General features: G+C 44.3%; 1 pseudogene across 1 annotated transcript; it reads left to right on the top strand.

Moving 5' to 3' along the window:
• Positions 1–9824: 9824 nt before the first annotated feature.
• On the top strand, positions 9825–12699 carry LOC309630674 (nucleus accumbens-associated protein 1 pseudogene; annotated as a pseudogene). The gene has a single exon. The product of its transcript is annotated as a nucleus accumbens-associated protein 1 pseudogene (transcript).
• The last annotated feature ends 1898 nt before the right edge of the window (positions 12700–14597 follow it).

Genomic DNA, 14597 nt, shown 5'->3' with positions numbered 1-14597 from the left:
GTGATGTTGGGAAAGCTGGACAGCCACATGTAAAAAAATGAGATTAGAACATTCCCTCATACCATACACAAAAATAAACTCAAAATGGTTTGAAGACCTAAATGTAAGACCTGAAACCATGAAACTCCTAGAAGAGAACATAGGCAGAACTCTCTTTGACATAAGTCATAGCAATATTTTCTTAGTCTCCTAAGCCAAAAGAAATAAAAGCAAAAAATAAACAAATGGTACCTAATTAAACTTAAAAACTTTTGCACAGCGAAGGAAACCACTGACAAAGTGAAAAGACAACTATTGAATGGGAGAAAGTATCTGCAAATGATGTGACCAATGAGGGGTTACTATCCAAAATATACAAACAGCTCATACAACTCAATATCAAAAAAACAAACAACCCAATCAAAAAATGGACAGAAGAGCCAAATAGACATTTCTCCAAAGAAGACAAACAGATGGCTAACAGGCACATAAAAAGTTGCTCAACATCATTAATTATTAGAGAAATACAAATCAAAACCACAATGAGATATCATGTCACACCTGTCAGAATGGCTGTCATCAAGAAGTCTAAAATAACAAATGGTGGAGAGGATGTGGAGTAAAGGGAACACTCATACACTGTCGGTGAGAATGTAAATTGGTGCAGCCACTATGGAAAACAGTATGGAGGTTACTCAAAAAACTAAAAATTCCCTGGCGGTCCAGTGGTTAGGACTCCACACTTTCACTGCCAATGGCCTGGGTTCAATCCCTGGTCAGGGAACTAAGACCCCACAAGTCATGCAGCATGGCCAAAAGAAAAAAAAAAAAACCTAAAAATAGAACTACCATATAATCCAGCAATTCAACTTCTGGGTATATATATCTGGAAAAAACAAAAATACTAATACATTCACCACAATGTTCATAGCAGCACTATTTACAGCACTACTTACAATAGTCAAAACATGGAAGCAACCTAAGTGCCCATCCACAGATGAATGGATACACGTACACACACACACACACACACACACACACACACACACAGACACACACAATGGAATATTAGTCATAAAAAAGAATGAAATAATGCCATTTTCAGCAATGTGTATGGACCTAGAGAATATTGTGCTTAGTGAAATATTGTGCTTAGTGAAATAAGTCATCATACTGTATGATATCACTTATATGTGGAATCTAAAAATTAATACAAATGAGTGTATATTCAAAACTGAAACAGACTCACAGATGTAGAGAACAAACTTGTGGTTACCAAAGAGGAAAGAGAAGAGAGGAGGGACAAATTTGGGGTATGGGATTAACAGATACAAACTACTATATATAAAATAGATAAGCAACAAAGATATATTGTATTACACAGGGAATTATACCCATTATTTTGTAATAACCTATGATGGAGTGTAATCTGCAAAAATGCTAAATCACCTGAAACTAAATGTTGTATGCCTGAAACTAGCACAATATTGTAAATCAAATATACTTCAGTAAATATATGTATATGTATATACATGTATATATAAATATTTGTATATGTATGTATGTATATGTAAATATATATGCATGTGTGTGTGTGTGTATAAAAACTGTCCTTGAAAGAGACTTAATGGCAGATATACTAGACAAATACTTTAAAACAACTGTTTTAAAGATACTTAAAGACTTAAGGGAAGATGTGGAGAAAGTCAAGAAAATGATGCGTGAAAATAAATAAATAAATAAATAAGATGTGTGAACAAAATGGAAATATCAATAAAGAGATCAAAAACCTAAAAAGAAATTCTGGAACTAAAAAGTACGTTAACTGAAATGAAAAATTCACTAGGGAGATTCAAAGGCAGAATAGAGCAGTCAGAAAAAATAATCAGTTAACTTAGAGGTAAAACAATAGAAATTATGCAGTCTGAAGAAAATTTTTAAAATTAAAGAAAAGTGAACAGAGCCTAGAGGACCTATGGGACACCATCCAGAGGACCTGTGGGACACCATCCAGAGGACCAACATATGCATTATGGGAGTCCCAGGGGAGAAGTAAGAGAAAAAGGGGCAGAGAGAATATTTGAAGAAATGCATTTCTTGCTCAAAGGAGTGTTTCAAGATGAAATGAAAGGACACTAGATAGTGACTCAAAGTAGTTTGAAGAAATAAAAATCTCAATAAAGAAAAATACATGCTAATATTATAACAATGGTTTGTAACTGCACTTTGTGTTTTCCACATGATTTAAGAGACTAATACAGTTAAAGAAAAAATACAATTATTAGTGTAAAAGCTAATATTACTGCAACTTTGGTTTGTAATTTCAAATCTTGTTTTCTACATAATTTAAGAGACTAATACATTTAAAAGAATTACTAGTTTGTGTTTGGGGGCACACAACGTATAAAGACATATTTTGTGGCATCAGCAACTGAAAGAGGTAGGGACAGGGCAATAAAGGAGAAGCGTTTTTTATGTTATTGAAGTTACAACTGGTACAAATTCAAATTAGAGTGCTATAGCTTTAGGATGTTAAATGTAATCCCCATGGTAAGAAAATAGCTATAGAATACACACAAAAGGAAATGGGAAGAGAATTCAAAATTTTGCTACAAAACCTCAACACAAAAGAAGACAGAAATGCAGGAAATGAGAGACAAACAAGCTATAAAACAAATAGAAAACAAACAGCATAATGACACAAGTATGTTTCTCCTTATAAGTAATTACTTTAAATGTAAAAGGATTAAACTCTCCAATCAAAAGACATAGATTGGAAGAATGGATAAAAATTCATGATCTGACTAGATGCTGTCTACAAGAGACTCACCCAAGATCCAAAGACACAAACAGGTTGAAAGTGAAAGGGTGGAAAACGATCTTCCGTACAAACGAGAGCAGGAGCAGCTATACTAATACCAGACAAAATAGACTTTAAATTTCAAAGGGTAATAATAGAAAAGAACATTATAGGTTAATAAAAGGTTTAACATAGCAAGAAGATACAACAATTATAAACATTCATGCTCCTAATGACAGACCACCAAAATATATTAAGCCAAACCTGACAGAATTGAATGGTGAAATAGACAGTTCTACAATAAGAGCTGGAGACTTCAACAGCACACTCTAAACAATGGATAAAACAGCCAGACAGACCATAAGTAATGAAATAGAGGACTTAACATGTTAACTTAACTAGATCTAACAGACATATACTGAACACTCTAGCCCACAACAGCATGCACATTCTTCTCAAATACTCATGGGACATTTTCCAAAGTATGTTCTCCAATTGTAATAGAATGAAGTTAGAAATCAATAACAACAACAACAAAATAAAAAACAGAAAATTCACAAAATCATGTAAATTAAACAGTACACTTTTAAACAACCAGTGTATCAAAGAAGAAATCAAATGGGAATTTAGAAAACCTAGAGATGAATGAAAATGTAAACACATCATACCAAAACTTGTAGATGCAGGGAAAATGGTACTAAGGGGAAAATTTATAGCTATAATTGCTTACATTTAAAAATAAGAAAAATCTAAAATCAACATCCTAACTTTAAACTTAAGGAACTAGAAACAGAAGAACAAACCAAACAGAAAGATAGCAGAAGAAAGAAAATAATAAAGATTAGCACAAAGAAAAATGAAATCGAGAATAGAAAAACAATAGAGAAAAATCAATGAAAACAAAAGTTGGTTCTTTGAGAAGATCAACAAAATAGATAACTTTGCTAGATGTTCTAAGAAAAAAAGAAGACTCAAATTACTCAAATCAGAAATGAAAACGGATACATTACTACCAATTCTACAGAAATACAAAGGATTATAAGAGTACTATAAACAATTGTATGCCAACAAATTGGATAACCTAGATGAAATGTACAAATTCCTAGAAACACATAACCCTACCAAGATTAAATCATGAAGAGATTAGAAAATCTGAATAGACTTGTAACTATCAAGGAGATTGAAACAGCAATCAAAACTCTCCCAACATAAAAAGCTCTGGACCAGATGGCTTCACTTGTGAATTCTACCAACATCTAAAGAAGAAGTAATACCAATCCTTCTCAGACTTTTCACAAAAATTGATGAGGAGGGAACACTTCCTAGCTCATTCCACGAGGCTAGCATTACCCTGATACCAAAGCCAGACAAAGATAATACAAGAAAACAAAACTACCTATAAATATCCTTTAGGAACATTGATGTAAAAATCCTCAGTGAAATACTAGCAAACCAAATTCAGTAGCATATTAAAAGGATTACACACCATGACCAAGTGAGATTTATTCTTGGAATGCAAATTTGGTTCAATATACAAAAATCTATCAGTAAAATACACCACATCAACAGAATAAAAGGAAAAACATATAATCATCTCCATGCAGAAAAAGTATTTGACAAAATCCAATATGCTTTCATGATAAAAACACTCAACAAACTAGGGAAAGAAGGAAACTACCTAAACTTAACAAAAGCTGTATATGAAAAAAACACAGCAAATATCATGCTCAGTGGTGAAAGACTTAAAGTGTTCCCTCCAAGATCAGGAAAGCGCATTGGTTAAATACATTCACATTGTGCAGCAATCACCACTATCCATCTCCATAACTCTTTTCATCTTTATAAAACTGAAACTCTATACTCATTATACAACAGCTCCCTATTGAACTCACCTTCCCTCAGTCCATGGTAACCACCATTATAATTTCTGTCTTTATGATTTTGACTAAATTTCATCCATGTTGCACACATATGGAAGAACTTCCTTCCTGTTAAGGCTGAATAATATTCCATTGTATGGATATTCCTCATTTTGCTTATCCATTCATCCCTTAGTAGACACTTGGGCTCATTTAGCTGTTAAGAATAATGCTGCTATGAACGTGGTGTAAAAATATCTCTTCCAGACCTTGCTTTATATATATCTATATATAAATCTATATAGATATATATATATCTCCATAAGTGGAACTGCTGGATCATACAGTAATTCTATTTCTAAATTTTTGAGGAACCGCCAAACTGTTTTCCACAGTAGCTTTACCATTTTATATTTCCAACAAGAGCCCACAAGTGTTCTAAGTTCTCCACATCCTCAACAGCACTTACTATTTTCTGTTTTGTTTTTTTTTTTTTAATAGTAGCCATCCTAATGGGTATGAGGTGGTATCTTATTCTGGTTTTGATTTACATTTCACTAATGATTAGTGATGTCGAGCATCTTTTCATGCCCTTGCTCATTCCTATATCTTCTTTGGAGAAATGTCTATTCAAGTACTTTGCCCATTTCTGAATTGGGCAAACCCATTTTGTATTGGGTTGTTTTGTTGTTGTTATTGTTGAGTCTTTGGAGTTTGCTGTATGTTCTGGATATTAATCCCTAATCAGACGTATAATCAACAGATATTTTCTCCCATTCTGTGGGTTGCCATCACATTAGAAGAAAAGTCCAATATCCCTTATAAATATAGATGCAGACAACCTCAACAAAATACTAACAAACCGGACTTCCCTGGTGGTCCAGTGGTTGAGACTCCGTGCTTCCAGTGCAGGGGTGCAAGTTTGATCCCTGGTTGGGGAACTAAGATCCCACATGCCACATGATGTGGCCAGAAAATATTTTTTTTTTTTTTTTTTTTGGTTGTGCTGGGTCTTAGTTGCTGCATGTGGGCTCCTTAGTTGGGGCACGTGAACTCTTAGTTGCAGCATGCATGTGGGATCTAGTTCCCTGGCCAGGGATCAAACCCTGGCCCCCTGCATTGGGAGCATGGAGTTTTAGCCACTGCGCCACCAGGGAAGTCCCAAAAATTTTTTTTTTAATTAAAAAAAAATACTAACAAACCAAATCCAACAGTATATTAAAAGCATTATACACCATAACCAAGTGGGATTTATTCCAGGAAGGCAAGAGTGGTTTAACACAAGAAAATCAATGGAGGGAATTCCTGGCAGTCCAGTGGTTAGGACTCAGCTCTTTCATTGCCCAGGTCCGGGTTCGATCCCTAGTCAGGGAACTAAGATCCCGCAGGCTATGCGGTACGGCACAAAGCAAAAAGAAAAGAGAAAATCAATGGCATATACCACATTAATAGAATGAAGAATAAAAACCACAGGTCATCTTATGTATGCAGAAAAAGAATTTGACAAAATCCAGCACTCTTTCATGATTAAAAAAAAGCACTCATCAAAATAAGAACAGAGGGGAACTTCCTCAACATGATAAGGGCATTTATGGAAAATCTGCATCTAATATCATACTCAATCATGAAAGGCTGAAAGCTTTCCCCCCTATGATCATGAACAAGACAAGTACACCCACTTTCACCATTTCTATTCACATTGTACTGGAAGTTCTATCCAGAACATCTAGTCAAGAAAAAGAAAAGACATCCATGTTGGAAAGAAAGAAATAAAACTCTATTAACAGATGAACCTGTATATAGAAAATCCCAAAGAATCCACAAAAAACTACTAGAGCTAATAAATTAATTCAACAAAGTTATAGAGTACCAGATCAACATGCAAAAATCAGTTACATTTCTATACACCAGCAATGAAAAATCCAAAATGATTTCATGTGAAATAGCAACTAAAAGGATAATACACCTAGGAATAAATTTAACCAAGGAGGTAAAGATTCATGCACAGAAAACTATAAAACACTGCTGAAGGAAATTAAAGAAGATCAAAATAAATGAAAAGACATCTTGTATTCATGAATTGGAAGACAATATTAAGATGACAATACTCCTCAAAGCAATCTACATATTTAATGTGATCACTATCAAAATTCCAATAGCCTTTTTGCAGAAATGGAAAAGTTAATCCTTAAATTTGTATGGAATTGCAAGGGGGCCTATATAGCCAAAACAAAGAACAAAGCTGCAGGACTCATACTTCCTGATTTCAAGACTTACTACACAACTACAGTAATCAAAGCAATGTGGTACTGGCATAAGGATAGACACATAGATCAATGTAATAGAATTGAGAATCCATAAATAAATCTATAAATCTATGGCCAAATGATTTTCAAGAAAGATGGCTAAGGGCATTCAATCGGAAAAGAAATGGTCAACAAATGGTGCTGCAACAACTGGATTTCTACATGCAAAAGGATTCAGTTGGACCCCTGCCTCACATCATATGCAAAAATTAACTCAAAATAGATCAATGACTACTAGAGAGCTAAAACCATAAACACTTAAAAGAAAACATAAGCGTAAAGCTTCATAAATTTAGATTTGGCAATGGACACAATTGCGCAAGCAATATGACACCAAAAGCACAAGCAATAAAAAAAAAATAGATAAACTGAACTTAATCAAAATTTTAAAATTTTATGTGTGATAAAACATTATCAAGAAAATGAAAAAACAACCTACAGAATGGGAAAGAATTTACAAGTCATATATATGCTAAGGTTCTAGTATCCAGAATATATAAATTCTTACAACTCAACCACAAAAAGAGAAACAACCCAATTTAAAAATGGGCACAGGACTGGGAATGAGAACTAGACATTTCTCAAAAAAAGATATGGAAATGGCCAAAAAGCACATGAAAAGATGCACAACATCAATAGCCATTATGGAAATGCAAAGTAAAACCACAATGAGCGGGACTTCCCTGGCGGTCCAGTGGTTAAAACTCTGTTCTTCTACTGCAGGGGGTGCAGTTAGATTCCTGGTCAGGAAGATCCTGTATGCCACGTGGTCAAAACAAAACAAAATAAAAAGAACACAATGAGATACCACTCACACCCACTAGAATAGCTTTAATTAAAAAAAAAGAAAGACAAAACATGTTGATGAGGATATGGAGAAATTGGAACCCTTGCACATTGCTTGTGGAATATAAAATGGTTTGGCCACTGTTAAAAACAGTGGTTCCTCAATAAGTTAAACATAGAATTACCACACTACCCAGTAATTACACTGTTAAGTATATACCCCAAAGAATTCAAAACAGGTACTCAAGTACATGTACACACATGTTCATAGCAGCACTCACAATAGCCAAAAGTTGGAACTACCCAAACATCCATTATTGGATGAATGGATAAACAAATTGTGGTACATTCATACAATAGAACATTATTCATCTATAAAAAGGAGTGATGTATTGATATGTGATACAACATTGATGAACCTTGAAAATGTTCAGTGAAAGAAGGCAGACACAAAGGTCACATATTGTATGATTCCATTTGTAGGAAATATCCAGAATAGGTAAATTCATAGAAATAGGAAGCAGATTGGTAGATGCCAGGGACTAGGGGTAAGGTAGAATGAGGAGTGACTGCTTAATAAGAATGGGGTTTCCCTTTGAGGTGATGAAAGGTTTTGGAACTAGATAGAGGGTGGTGGTTGCACAGAACTGTGATGTACTGAATGCTACCAAATTGTTCATTTTAAAATGGTTAGTTTTATGTTATGTGAATTTCACCTCAATTTAAAAAACGCTGAACCTACATTTTAAATAGCACTAATTCAAAATTTTAGAAAACTCCTGTATTAATTGATAATTCTTCATGTTTGTCATATTAATATTTTCCATGCATATTTATATTTCAGCTAGATTATTCATAGTCTGTACATCTTAAATTGATGTTTGACCTGTAACCACAGTCATAGAAATGCAGTTTTGTAGAAAGATTAGTGTGGAAGTGGTATGCAGAATTAATGAAAAGGAAAAGGTAGACTAGAGACAGAAATTTCAAGTAGGAGATTATTCCAGTTATGTAGACAGGAATAAAGTAATAAATACTTTGACAATGGTAGTGTGGTGGGTTTTTGATGTGTCAACTTGGTTGGCTAAATTATGAGAATGGAAGTGAGGACAGCAGGCAGTTTGTAATATACACACACCTTCTCCCAGTATTCAATCAGATACTAATCTGAGTGCTGCTATCACAGTAATTTTGCAGACATAATTAAATTCCTCAGTAGTTGATTTTAAGTAAGGGAAATTATCCTGGTGGGCCTGACTTAATCAGTGGAAGCCATATAAAAGAAGGTGTAGGCATTCCCTGAACCAGACTCTTTTTTTTTTTTTCTTTATCTATTGTGCTCTTTCTCTTTATTTTATTTTATTTTTTTTTCACACACACAGGGGCTGGGTCTACAATTATTCTCCCTAACTGGATCTTCCCTTCCTGACTACCTGTGGACAACAACTTCAGCTTCTGTCCATGGGGTTCCATCCTGCTTGTGAACATCTTTTTCTGATAGCATGTGGACAACAGCATTGGCCTTTGCCTGTGGATTCCAGCCCACCCACTAACTTTCCTTCCTAATGGCCTGTCCTACGCATTTTGGACTTGCTTAGCTTCTGCCTCCATAATCATGTAGCAAATTTCGTGTAATCAATCTCTTAATATAAGTGTTATAGGGCTTCCCTGGTGGCACAGTGGTTAAGAATCCACCTGCCAATGCAGGGGATGCGGGTTCGAGCCCTGGCCTGGGAAGATCCCACATGCCATGGAGCAACTAAACCTGTGCACCACAACTACTGAGCCTATGCTCTAGAGCCTGCGAGCCACAACTACTGAGACTGAGTACCACAACGACTGAAGCCTGCATGCCTAGAGCCCGTGCTCCACGACAAGAGAAGCCACCCAATGAGAAGCCAGCACACCGCAACGAAGAGTAGCCCCCGCTCGCCGCAACTAGAGAAAAGCCCACCCGCAGCAATGAAGACCCACTGCAGCCAAAAATAAAAATAAATAAAATAAATAAATTTATTTTTAAAAATCTGATTAAAAGGAAGCGGAGGCCGCAGAGGCCGCGGAGGCGGACGCCGAGGCCCCGGAGCAGGGGGACGCGCCCCGGACCCAGGCCCGGCCCCAGCCGCCGCTGCGGAGCTCGCCGGGAGCCCCCGGAGCGCGGCCACGGCGCAGCCGCCGCCGCCATGGCCCAGACCCTGCAGATGGAGATCCCGAACTTCGGCAACAGCATTCTGGAGTGCCTCAACGAGCAGCGGCTGCAGGGCCTGTACTGTGATGTCTCGGTGGTGGTCAAGGGCCATGCCTTCAAGGCCCACCGGGCCGTGCTGGCCGCCAGCAGCTCCTACTTCTGGGACCTGTTCAACAGCAGCCGGAGTGCGGTGGTGGAGCTGCCGGCGGCTGTGCAGCCCCAGTTCTTCCAGCAGATCCTCAGCTTCTGCTACACAGGCCGGCTGAGCATGAACATGGGCGACCAGTTCCTGCTCATGTACACAGCTGGCTTCCTGCAGATCCAGGAGATCATGGAGAAGGGCACAGAGTTCTTCCTCAAGGTGAGCTCCCCCAGCTGTGACTCCCAGGGCCTGCACGCCGAGGAGGCCCCCTCGTCCGAGCCCCAGAGCCCTGTGGCGCAGACGTCGAGCTGGCCGGCCTGCGGCACCCCACTGCCCCTCGTGTCTCGCGTCAAGACGGAGCAGCAGGAGTCGGACTCCGTGCAGTGCACGCCCGTGGCCAAGCGGCTGTGGGACAGCAGCCAGAAGGAGGCCGGCGGTGGCAGCAGTGGCAACGGCAGCCGCAAGATGGCCAAGTTCTCCGCGCCGGACCTGGCCGCCAACCGGCCGCCCCAGCAGGCCCCGGTGGTGGCGGCGGCACAGCCCACCGGAGTGGCGGCGGGGCCCGGGGCCGGGCAGCCGGCGGGGGGCGTGGCGGCAGCGGCAGGCGGAGTGGTGAGTGGGCCCAGCACGTCGGAGCGGACCAGCCCGGGCACCTCAAGCGCTTACACCAGCGACAGCCCCGGCTCTTACCACGAGGAGGATGAGGAGGAGGACGCGGGCGAGGAGGGCACAGACGAGCAGTACCGGCAGATCTGCAATATGTACACCATGTACAGCATGATGAACGTCGGCCAGACCGCCGAGAAGGTGGAGGCCCTCCCTAAGCAGGTGGCCCCCGAGTCCCGGAATCGCATCCGAGTGCGGCAAGACCTGGCGTCTCTCCCTGCTGAGCTCATCAACCAGATCGGCAACCGCTGCCACCCCAAGCTCTACGATGAGGGTGACCCCTCTGAGAAGCTGGAGCTGGTAACAGGCACCAACGTGTACATCACCAGGGCGCAGCTCATGAACTGCCACGTCAGTGCGGGCACGCGGCACAAGGTCCTGCTGCGGCGCCTCCTGGCCTCCTTCTTTGACCGGAACACGCTGGCCAACAGCTGTGGCACCGGCATCCGCTCTTCCAGTAACAACCCCAGCCGCAAACCGCTGGATAGTCGCGTCCTGCACGCTGTCAAGTACTACTGCCAGAACTTTGCTCCCAACTTCAAGGAGAGCGAGATGAACGCCATCGCAGCCGACATGTGCACCAATGCCCGCCGCGTTGTGAGGAAGAGCTGGATCCCTAAGGTCAAGCCGCTTATGGCCGAGGGTGACGCCTACACCACCTTCGTCAGCTACACGGGCAAGATAGAGCCGGACATGATGGGTGTGGAGCACGGCTTCGAGACGGCCAGCCATGACGGCGAGGCCGGCCCCTCGGCCGAGGAGGCCCTCCAGTAACCCCCACCGGACCCTCCCGCGGGGCTGTCACACTCCCCCTCCTGTCACACCCGCCCGCCATCTTGGTCACGAGCTACTGTCTGTCCTTCCCCAGGACCCGCGGGGGGGCACTGCATGCTCCCGGCCCCTCTGCCTCCCCGTCCCACCCCCTGACCCCAATCCGATCGGGGATCCGGGCTGGGAGAGGACGGCAGGTGGTGCGAGGTCTGTGTTGCCTTCTGTAGCACACACTCGTGCACAGTTGGGGGGGTCTTGCTCCCCCTCTCCTAACCCCTAGCAACTGTCTCCCCACTCACCAGGCCAGGCACAGGGAGGGGCTGGCCTGGGGGCCTTGGGAAGACCCCCTTCCCAGGCGCTGGGCCACCTAGCCGGAGCATTCCTCAGCCTCCGCCCACCACTGCAGCCCCTTGGGACTCACAGGGGCCCCGGGTTCTCAGGACCCCTCCCGCCACCACCTCCCAGTGCTTCCACGTTTCCAAAAGCGCCTTCCTGTCTCCCTCGTCTGTCCCTGCGCCTGGGGGCTGGGGTAGGCGAGGCCGTGAGGACTGCCCATTTTACAGCTGAGGAAACTGAGGCTCAGAGAAACTCCATGACCGACCTAAGGTGGCGGGCGGTGGCAGGCCCAGCGCCCTTCTCTTCCCCCACCTGTGCTCAGCCTCTCTTGCCGCCACCAGCCCCCTGGGGCCTGAGAGGGGCAGGTCCTGAGAGGGGGGCCCTTGGGGGCAGACCAAGGGTCTCTGAGGATAGAAGAAGTTTCCGGGACTCGCAGAAGCGTGTGGGTGTGCACGTGTGTGTGTGCACGCGTGCGTGTGTAGAAGTTTTGCTTTTAAACAGATGAAGACGTGAGAGGCAGTAGGACCAGGGGTGGAACCCAGGGGAGCAGGCTGGGGGGTGCTGCTGCCTTTCCCTCCCTTCCCCCCCCACCCCCCACGGCAGGGCTCCCAGCCCCCACCCCCTGTACATACTTTTTAAAACATTTTTTTAGCTAATGAAATATTGAAGTATAAGATTCCTTTTATTTTTCAAACCAACGGGACCGTGTCTGATGTCCCCTTCGGTCCTCGGGGCTGTGGAAGGCAGGACGGAGTGGGGAGCCAGGGGCAGGCTGAATGTGCGCGTGTGTGTGGAGTGGGAGCGCGTGTTGCCGGGGCGGGGGGGGGCCCAGGCCCCGCTCTGCCTGGGCTCCCGTGGGTCTGGCCGGCTCACACTCAACCCCAGGGCCTCCTCCCAAGGGCTACATTGCAAGGGTGTCCCTGGTTTGTCCAGTTGGCTGAGCCCAGCTCCTGGCAGGGCCGGGTCCGCTTCATGGTTAAAGATTGTTTGCAGAATCTTCTTTTACCATTCCTCTCTTTCTATCCTTGGCCTAGCTCCACGAGTGGTTTCGTGGGTTTTTTTTGAGTTCTACATGTAAACTTGGAGGGTTCTTTTTGTTTTTTTAACTCTCCCCCCCCACACCCCTCCCCACACACGCTGGGTGTCCGTTTCTTTGCAATTTCACATTTTTGTCTCTAGCCCTGGTTCTCACCGCCTCTGTCTCCCCTGCAGTCTGACTAGCCCATTGCTCCCAGCAGCCTCTCTCTCTCCCCAAAGGCAAGGGGATTACAGGAGGTGGGGTGGGGGCCAGCTGGACCACTGGGATCTGACCTGGAGGCCTGCCCCCCACCCCAGGAGCCCCTGCCAGCCTGCGGGGAGTGGGTCCTTCCTGACATCTGCCTGCTGCCGGGGTGGGGGGCGCGGGGGGGGTGTCAGTCCAGCGGGGCCCTGGCGCTCTGCTTTTCTGGCCCAGCCCCAGTACCTTAGCCCTCAGCCAGCCCGAGTGCGTGGGGGGAGTCGACAGCCCCAGCTAAAGCACAAGCACCTTAGTCGCACCTCCCCTGCTCCCTCATCCAGGCCTTGACGCCCCACCCCAGCGTAGATCCCAAAGCACAATATCCTGGTTACTTGGCAAGCTGCCGGGCCGACCAAGGCCGAGGGGTGGGCTGGGGCTCAAGCCAGACCCCCAAAGGAAGCAGGAGTCCCCAGGAGCTCCCCTCCTTCCAGGCCTTAGCGGGGGCCAGCTCTCTGGGACTGGGGTCTTCTCCCTCCCCACCCCCTTGTCCTGGGCAGGCCCCTGTCCAGCCCCTCCTCGCCTTGTCCTTGGGTGGGGCTTGCCCCGTCCCTCCGCCGAGCCCCTGCAGCACTGGGTTGGGTGGCAGAGCCCTCTTGTTTCAGGGACTCTAGGAGGTTCCCCTGGCTCCCTGGACTGTGTGTGTAGGTCTGGGGAGGGGGCGGGGGAGAGGGGCTGGGCAGGGGCGCAGGGGAGGAAACTCCTCACCAGGAGAGCCAAAGACAGGGTTGTGCCTTACCCCAGGAGCCACCCCTGCGCCCTCCCGGCCTGCCCTCCCCGCTCTTGGGCGGCCTGCTGCTTTTCCTGCTTTCCCTTCCCCCAGCCCTGCCCTGCCCTGAGCTGCATGGACCATCCCCCCCCCCGCCCCCCCAGCCCGACCCGGGGCAGCCAGGAAGGAACATGAATGGAGAATCACCGACCAACGCAAAAAAGACTCTGGGGGCCTCCCTCCACCTCCCCCGGCCGCCCACTCACCCACGTCTCTTTCACGCAGGACAGACCACCCGCCCTGTCCGCGTGGAGTGCCAACACCCTCCCTGCCCTGGGCCGAGCCCCTCCTCCCCGGGCCCATAAGTGAGATTGCACATTAACTACTGTAAGAAGAGGAGCTGCACTGGGAAATGTGAACCATGAGAATATCAGTGATACTGATGAGGAGGATAAACTAAATGCCTTTGTAACAACAACAAAAAAAATCTGATTAAAAAATATATATATGTGTTCCATACACACATGTATATCCCCTAGTGTTGCTGCCTCTCTGATTGAACCCATTTTGGTACTGGAAATGGTTCCAGAGAAACAGAAACTTAAGAGTAAATTCTCTGAATTGGTTCTGGGTTTTCTGGAATTGGTTCTCTGGCTGGATATAAAGGCAGGAGTGACCCTATTTCCAGTGATAATGAGGACACTGGAAGTCCATAGTGTGATGTGGCAGAAGAGTTACTCAACTTTCACTGTTGGATGTGTATAATCAAATAATGATACAAGGTG

The sequence above is a fragment of the Balaenoptera borealis genome (genome assembly GCF_965194805.1).
Source record: "Balaenoptera borealis genome assembly, chromosome: 6".
Classification (NCBI taxonomy): domain Eukaryota; kingdom Metazoa; phylum Chordata; class Mammalia; order Artiodactyla; family Balaenopteridae; genus Balaenoptera; species Balaenoptera borealis.
This window is presented reverse-complemented; position numbering and strand designations above follow the sequence as displayed.